The sequence below is a fragment of the Pinus tabuliformis genome, chromosome 4_1 (genome assembly GCF_031772625.1).
Source record: "Pinus tabuliformis cultivar Carrire ecotype Pingquan chromosome 4_1, CPIR1, whole genome shotgun sequence".
Taxonomy (NCBI): domain Eukaryota; kingdom Viridiplantae; phylum Streptophyta; class Pinopsida; order Pinales; family Pinaceae; genus Pinus; species Pinus tabuliformis.
The window spans coordinates 946875785-946885267 of NC_142303.1; positions in this window are offsets into that span (position 1 = coordinate 946875785).

Sequence of the window (9483 nt, forward strand, 5' to 3'; positions counted from 1 at the left end):
TAACATAGCATTGTGTAAGATTTGATCATGAATAGTCAAGCTAATGTAGAATGGAGGAACACCACTTTGTTCATGTTTTCCATTTACCTCAAGACCAAATATTAACTCTGGTTGGTCATCATTTAGATTAACAGAGTCTTCTCCTTCATCTATATTCAATGTTTCAGTGATTTGGGCTTTGTAGGAATCATTTTTTATCAATTCTGTTAAAGGAACTGATATTTTCAATTTGGCAATTTCAATTTGGATATTAAATGGAGTCTGTGTTTTGCCTAACTGAATGATTTCCTCCTTGGCAATTGGAGTTTGTGTAGTCTTTTCTTTCTTATTTTTAGTTGGTAATTCAGTTTCTGTTTGGGTATCCACTGTTTTACTATTTTCAATTTTTTGATTTGGAATAGTTTGGGAAGTAGTTGAAATCTGAATAGCATTTGAAGCTTGAGTATTAGTTGATTTTTGGACATCCTTTGAAGTTTTAACAGCCGATGATTTTTTACTATTAGTTGAAGTTTTAACATCAGTATCTGTGATGTCTACAATTTTTGGACTGGCTGCAATCTTTGGAGTGAAAGTTTTTTGGGTTTCCCTAGAGAGAATTTGCAGCACTTTGGTTGCAAGAACTCCCACTATTTTCTTCGTCTGAGTTTGGACAATTTTATTAGTAGGCGCTTCTGTGTTTTTCTTACTCCTAAGGTTATATTTCTTATGAACTTCATTAATGGCAAATTCATAACCTTGTTATAATCAAAGGACTCTCTAGATTGTAACTGTGATTGTTGTAACATGCATAAACATTGTTCTTCTTGTGTAAGAAAAATAGTATTACCATCATTTATTCCCATTAGGTCAATCTGAGTGTCTTCATCTTCTTCATTTTGGTGAGAACTTTCAACATAGTTTTCTTGGAAAGGTGGTCTAATTTGTTGATCAGGTGGCCCTTCTCTAGGTTTACCAGTGTTGGGATTCATCCTAAAGTTTGGATTTCTTATTTGAGGACCTTGTTGTTGATTATCCCATTGTGGTTTTCTTTCCATAATTTCTAATATATCCACTAACTTTTCTAAACTTTTAGCCAAAGTATCTATCTTGACATATGAAGTGGATGGTTGTTCCTTAATGGTAACTCTCCTCTCATTCCTCATTCTAGCTCTTTTAGCCAACAAGTTAGCTTCTACACTAATTGCATTACTCTGCATTTGTTTTAAAGTTGGAGGGTGTCTTTCTCTCAATTGGTAAGACATATTAGTGTCAAAACCATTAGGAAATTTGATTAGTGCCAAGTCTGGGGGAGGTTTTATATTTGTAGGGATCGCATTATAGGTACTGTTAAACCTAGTACAATAGTCTTGAACAGATTCACTAGGAGCTCTTCTAATGTTTTCATATTCAGATAATATTTGTAAAGGATTTTTCTTCCTTTCCCATCTATTGATAAACAATCTATGGAAAGCAGGTAAATTAGCAATATGACCAGCAGGTAAACCTTTAAACCATTTCTTGACATCTCCTTCTAGTGTTTGTGCAAATAATCTCATCTGTACATCTTCTTCATCAATTTCATGTAATTCAAAATAATCACTCATTTTATTTACATGTTGTTGTGTAGTATATTGACCAGTACCATCAAACTGAAAGATTTTTCTCTGGTAGTCTTGGGGCATGGCATGTAGTTGAGCTGGCAAGGTCAAAGGAGCATATCTGGTAGCCATGGATAATATTCTAGCTTGGCTAGGAGGTAAAGTGATAGTGCTTGAAGACGAACTGGAAGGGCTTATAGATGAACTTGAAGTGCTAGAAAATGTAGCAGAAGTGCTAGAAGATGAACTTGAAGTATTTGGAGATGGAAATAAAACTCTGGGTTGAAGAGGAAGCTTGGGGATGAATGATTCTGTGGAATGAAGTGTAGTGGAAATAATAGATGAGGTGGTACTAAATAAATATGAATTTACAGACTCTGAAGGAATGGTAGAAGGCTTAGGAGTAGCAGCAATTAGGGTAGCTAATTCAACTGACTGTTGAAAATAGGCTTCATCTATGTGTCTTATCAAATTTGAGGTTAAAGCATCAAGTTTATCAAAAGTGTCTAGAACATGTTGATCTAAATCAAGATGTATAGTATTCTTCTTTGATTCAATAAGTTGAATAAAAGTAGGGTCTATTATAGTATTATGGACTAAAGTTTCAGATTTGGTATGAAACAATGAATGCTCAAATGATAAATCAAATTGAAGATCCTCTAAGTTTGATAACTCTTTAGGAAGTGAATTTTCTTTAGTTAGATGACTAATGCTTTCTTTACTTTCTATTTTATTATTTTCTTCTCAAGATTTTGTCTGGATTATCAACTATTATAGAAGGGTTTGGATATCGATGTGCCCTAGTATAGTATGTACTTTTGGAAGCCATAATTTTATTTTATTTATTTTATTTTTTAATGAAACCTTTGACAACCATAAAATGGCCTTAAGGTGCAAAGATGAGATTTAGGATTTCCTTTAAGGTTTATTGAACTGAGGATTGATTCCCTAGTATGGTCGCCACTATGTTATAACTCTAAAATTTCCCTAGGGTTGTCATGTTGTGTTTAAAGAAATAATAGAGGTAACCACAAACCTACTTTTGAGATCGGGATCTAGCCTTCCTAATGCTTAGAGAGGGCTCTCTCTTAATGATATAACTTTGTTGGATTAAATTATTTTAGGCTAGTTATTTAAGCTTGGTTGGGTTTTAATTTGATTTGGTGGTGGAATCATTGATTTAGATGGATAGATAAGTGTCTTTTTACCATTGGGCCATGGAGTCCAAATGTCAAGAAAACAAGACTGAATCAAGTTCTAAAGATAGTGTTCACAGGGCAAGGTAGCTGAGTAAATTCAGATCTTTTAGGCTAGATGGTGAAGTGGTTTTTCAATCGGGGTCAAGGAGTAGTTAAGGATTCCTCAAACCAGATAATGAGGGAAATGAAAGAGGTCAATTGAAAATAGGGAGAAATGAAGAATTCCCTACTCTAGATATTAGAAGAAAACATCAAAATGAATAATTGTTCATGACATAGTGTACTTAAACAAATTCTGTAGTAACATTCCAGTTATTTCATTCAAATTGGAAAACATGTATGTGCGTGAAATACTTAAGAAAATAACAATTTAACAAATGAGAGATACTTCATTGAAGTGGCCCAACACATGAATCTTGTAATGCAATGCCTTTATTACTCAGTCCAGTCTGCTGACTTGAAAATGTTGCAATAAACCCTCAGGTTTTAGATCAATATAACTATATAAACTTTCAGCAATCCACATCTCAATACTTTGAGTTGTGAAGTATTTATACAAAAAACTTATTACAAAATATCCTAAACTGTTTTAGGAATTATTCAAGGAAAAAGAAATGTCTTCATGCAAGAAGATAGAGACAGATATGTAACAGATGCAAGCTGTCCCTCTTTTATTGTTTTCTGTTTTGATCTTTTGTTGCTTTCTCTCTTTGGTTGTTTCTCTACGCTGGTTGTCCCTTTACTCTGCCTTTGACTTTTTAACTCTGTCTTTTACCTGATACTGTTTGACTTAGTTGACCTATTAGTCTCTGTTGTTTTACCTTGGTTGCCCTTGACTGCTCTATTTTACCTTTCATCTTCATAGTAAATCATTCAACTTGATCCAAGACTCTGCATCTGGTAATTTAATATTTACCATTCTTTTGTAGATTTCATCAGTTTTTGTGTGTTTTGCAAAAGTAGGCTTGTTTATAAAAAGATGTTTTACCTCATTTTGGAGGTAAAAGAGGTTCTCAAAAGTCTGATAGAGTACTTTTCCTGTAGGAATCCCTTTCATGGAGGAATTTTTGGCTTGTTCCTTTTCCACTTATCTGATTCTCTTATCATAGTCTTCATGTGGCATCAACATGTCATTAATCACCAATGGATTCGGTAGACCTTTTTGCCTTAAAGCATCAAATTTGACCATGAACCTGGCTATTGCTAGCTCCATTGTTTGGCACTTCTCCTCAAGTTGTATCATCAAGTTCCTCTTGGTGATTACCTTCTTTACCTCTAGTATGGTCTCAGTTCTATCAGCTATTCCAAGCTCCTGCAATTCATACTTGTTTGTTGAGTTAAGGAACTGGATTATTCTTGAGGCTTCTTCTGGGTTATTCCCAAGTTCGGCTATCACCCTTTGAATTGCCTTTCCAACCTCTTTGACCAAATAATTCTACTCAAATATCACATGTATAGATGGCCAAATATCATTGACTGAGTCAATGATATTGGCCCATGAAAGTTGTTTTGCTTGGGCTAGTGGCTCTTTCAGTGTCAATTCCTTCTCTAACTTCTATATCCTTTCATTCAACCTGTTTGATTTCTGTGTTTCATTCTTATGCTTGATTTGAGCCAGTTTCTTTTCATCCTCTAGACTTTATATTTGTTCTTTAAGTCTATTTGTTTCATTTGTTTGGATGGACATATCTTCCATGGCTTTGATCAGTTTACTTGCTTCATCACTAGGATGAGCTACTGTTGTTGTTGAACTTGTTGTTGATGTAGTGGGAAGTGTTGTAGCTACTAGAGCTGTTGTGGCCACTGAGGCTGCCAAAGTAGAAGGAACTGTTGTAGTAACTATAGGAATAGCAGTGGCAGTAGCTTCTTGAATGCTAGCATGTTTCTCCTGCACTAACTTATCAGTATCATTCTCCATATCTTTTAATTGAACATTTAACTGAAGAATGAGGTCCATCATCTCATATTTTTGGCTTTGATTCTCTAGAACTTCCTTGATCTATGGATGTTCAGAAGGAGGCAATTTTAGCTGCTTCTTCAATGCAGCAATGTCTTCATTATTTTTTTTTTTATGAGATTTTCCGCTGCCTTGATGTCATTTGGATTATATCCAATCTCAATAACCAATTCTTCTAATGATTTAATTATGTTATCCTTTTCTTGTGAAGATGCCTTCTCTAGTTTAAACTATGTTGTGATATTCTCTAGAGAATTTTGAAGCTTTTGTACACTCATAGCCTTGTTGGTCATTGTTGATTATATCATTTCTCTTGCTTGCTTATGAAATTCAATCTGATCTATAGGATGAACTTTCTTGTTAAAAACTTCAAATTATGTCTTGTTGTAAGCTACTGATGACTTAGGCTATTGTACTATGGGTTGCAAAAAGGTCATCTGCATTTTCCCTATTTTAATTTCAAAATATGAAAGTAACCTATTCTAATTACTAGGAGTCTGTTCGAAATACTGGGCATAGGTTTTAGCTTTCAATGATTCATTTCTCAACTTGATTTCTTTATACTTCTCCTTTATATCTTTTTGTTTATCCATTGGTTTTCTGGATGAAGAGACTTCAATACTAAGCTTCTTTTGAGTAATTTGTGTATTGGAGGTTGAAGGCTGATGAGTTTCCTCTGAAACTGTTGGAGCTGTATTCTCTTTGACCACTGTATCTGTATCAACGATTTCAATTGTCTCAACTGTCTCTTCCTGCTCACTTACAGGATTTAGCTTGGGCTTCTTCCTATACATAATTTCAAATCTGTCATCTGTTATATCCTTGTCTGAGCAAGAACCTTCTTCTCTAGTCCTTTTTGCATTTCTCTCTTATAGGGTTGGAGTATGCAGAATGGAACTAGTATCCATCTGTTTCTCCATATCTATCAAGGTGTTTTCCAACCACTCTGACTAGTTGGCATATTTTTCAATCTCTGGCTTGGACTCATGCATAAAAGGGCTCAATTTAAATTTGAGTCTTAGCTTTTTTATGACACCTAAAGGGTCGTACTGCCATTTGAATTTGTTACTGAACTTCATTTCCTGTAAAAAAAAATTGCTTCCTCTCGATCCTCCCTATTAGTGCAGATAAAAGGACCAAGTTGGTTTTTGATTTTAAACTCTGTTGTCTTCCTAGCTGATAGAAAATTCACATCATATGAGTTTATGATCTGCCTGATATACTCTAATGAAAATATCCTCATGGGGAGATATTTGGGCAGCTTATAAGGAGTACGCTGGCATCCATACACCCTTACTTCAGTGTGGTTCTGGTATAAATACCAGTCCCCTATTCTACTATTTTTAGACAACTGTAAAACTCTCTTTATCTCATCACTGATCCTTGGTTGATTGCTACTGCTTAGCATATTAAAAACTGGGTGAACAAAGGAATCAATGAACTCCTTGTAGCTGAAAACAGTGTAATATTTTTGGATTAAGGGTGTCCAAAAGATAACAGATCTAGGATGGCCCTTAGCATCCATATTTTGGATGTTGAATGGAAACCTGTCTGATTGGAAATATAGCAACATATGGAACAATAATGAAGAGTATTTGAATACTATTTCATTGAAAATCTGATCAATTGATCATGGATTCTATTTGCTAAGAACTAGGCAAAATTGAAAACTGTTGTTGGAGGTTTTCCTGGTCAAAAGATAGGAAGGAAAGCAAGTATAGGCTCATCTACATGCTCATTAGAGTACATCCTTACAAGACAACATGGTTATAATCTATCTGGCCCTCTCAGAGAAAATGGTGGCAGAGTATGGAGGACTATCTATAAGAATATTAGCCTCTTCTAGGATGAAAGTCTGAAAAAATTTGGGATCTCTTAGGAAGGTCTAGCTTTAAGTACAGCTCAAGTAGGTTTTCAATAGAAAATGGGGTTTCATTAGGCTTTGGTTGGATCTGCAACATATAATTTATTGAATCTGCAATGATTGTGAATAAAACCTGTTGGTTAGGAGAGAATATGGCTCTTTGACTTGGGATATAACAGAGTTGGCACAGGTGGATGATTTCAGGGAACTCGTATCCCTGTGGGAACAAGTATTTGGGAAAATTAGACTCCCATAATTGAATATCATCATTCTGGTTGAGGAATTTGTCTTTACTCCAACAGTGGAGTTTCAATAGATGGTTAGGGGAGGCTGTGTCTTTGATTTGGAAATCTCTGTCAGCCAATGGGAGGCAGTCAATGTCCAAGTGAGGGGTTTGTAGGGGTTTTGCATTCAAAATGCTCTGGGAAGCCATAGTTCTATTTATTTTACTGAATTAATTACTATCTGGCTTAAGGATTAGGCTTAAGACCTCTGGAATAGTGTGAAAGGTGAATATAGTTTGCAAAAAAGGGTTTTTTGAATGCATAATGGGTTTCTTTAGTTTGGCAAGGTTTTTAATTAGTTCAATTGATTAACCTATTATAAATATTGTGTAGAGCTTTAAGTACATGGCCTTTCTGGTACTTTCAGGAATACCTGGAAAACGAAGATTTGGTATCAGACAATTTCTTTGGGGGAAGCAGAGGCTTTCTAAAGCTTCAATATTCTTTATGCTGCTTCAAATTGGATTGTGCAGTGTCTTCTGGTTGTAAATGAGTTAAAACAATTGAGCAAAGTTTCTGGGGTTTAAAATTGGTGGGCAGAGGTTCTTGGCAATCGAATAACAGTGAAAAGAATGAAAATGGCAGATTTTTGGTTTTTAACCAACAGTGGTTAACCTTTGGGTGCAGGATTAATGTTTGAACAGTTGGAGGTTTCAATCTTATGCGGGGAGGTGGTATTATGGCTTATCGTACCGCTTTTGAGTGGTGGGTGGTATTTTTTCAAAGGACGTGATAAAACATGGGGTTGCCACATAGGAAAAGGGCGATCAGGCAAACCCGTGAATCTCGCATGCTTTTGGGATGTCAATGATCGGATTTGGGAGCATGCGATATGGGATGTGGACCGTTGGATCTGGAGGTGGGTGATCGAAGGGTTATCGTGTGGCAAAGTTGCAAGGGATGAGTTGGAGTGTGGGGTTGGGTTTAATCAAAATGTGACCGAATTTAATATATGTAATGGGTTAATAAAATGCGGGACCCGTGAAGAAATATACTAAGGATATGAGTTAAAAAGGTATCGAGGAGGGTTTTTCAATGGGGTCTGATACATTATTTAAACTTAGGATAAGGGGGTTTTAGTGGGTTTAAATGGAAAAGGGAAATTGATAAGGGGAGAATGATTTTTGAAGGAAAATTTCTAGGGAAAGGTGTGAAATAAAGGGAAAAATGGTTAAAATGAAGGGAAAGGGTTTTTACAAGGGGAAATGAAGAGGGAAGCGTCCTTTGGAATCAAGAAGGGGAAAATTATTAGGGAATAAAAAAAGTAATGAAGGGGTAATGAATGGAAATTAATAATTTAGACATGTAAGGGGTTTAGTGAAATGAGAGGAAATTAGTGAATGAGCTTCAATATTCAGGCCTAAAATTATATAGAACTTTTTAGGGTAAATACCCAAAGTAGTATACAAATTTTTGTGAATGTCCTCTTTCTTTGATAATTCTTCCTGCACATGAAACATAGGATTAAGCATGATGAAGGTGCATTTGAGCTAGCAACCCTATGCATTCCAAAACCTCTTTTACCTACCCTTTATTACCCTAGCATTTTCTGTTCATTAATTGGGTGCATTTGAGCTTGCCGACCCTTTATTTTTTTCTTTGATAAGAAAACTATCTAATTCTAATATTATAACTTCCAATGGCTCAAATTAAACTGTTGAGCTCATTATTATTCTCTACCTAACTACTAATCTGCCAAGATTAAACCGTTTGGATAGATCTTTATTTCTCTATCTATCAGCATGAAATTTAAAGCATGATTGAATCAAGTTTAAACTATTTGACCATCGTGGATTATGGCATTTTTGACAAGCCACATACAATCTTATTTTGCAAGGCAAAGTAAAAAGTAGTGGAATTTGAATTTTGATCACTTTCAGAATCTATTTTTTTAGCTCTTTTTGTTGGGGTTCATATTTTATTTTCTTTTTTGATCCTTTTCTTTTAGTCCTTTGATTTTTCTTTTAGGACTTACCCTCTTTAGATTTTTTTATTTTTAATATGGGAAAACATTTTGCAAAAAGCAAAAGTATGTACAATATTACAAGACTAATCATAGCCAATTCAAAATTATGAATCCTATTATTATAGGACCCTAAGAGGGTCTTCAAGATCCGGTCGAAGATTGTTGAGAGGGCATCTTTCTCGCCCAACCCTTGGTGCTTACTTGAGATCTGAGTCATTGTGTACTCTGTCTCGCGATGCCCACAAGCTAAAGCTATATTCAATGCCAATCTCCTACTGCAACGAATGATTCTCTGCCCTGGAACATTGTGTACATATTTCTTCCCTCAGGTTGTGGTCCCAGTATTGATGTAGAGTGTAATGCACAGTAGAATTCGTAGAGACCCTGCATTGATCTAGAGTTGCACCCATGAGGGAATTTGAATTTGATTTGTTGAGTGAGAGTTTTCCATTTGCGAGCACAGATCTTGAATTTGGCGTGAGTGAGGCAGATATATTATTATACACTGCGATTGATGATTTTTTGAAGTAAAAAGAATAGAACCATAGATCTTAGAAATAATTTTAGAGCATATTCTATATATATATATATATATATATATAATTTTAAATATAAATGTATCTTAGTTTTGGATAT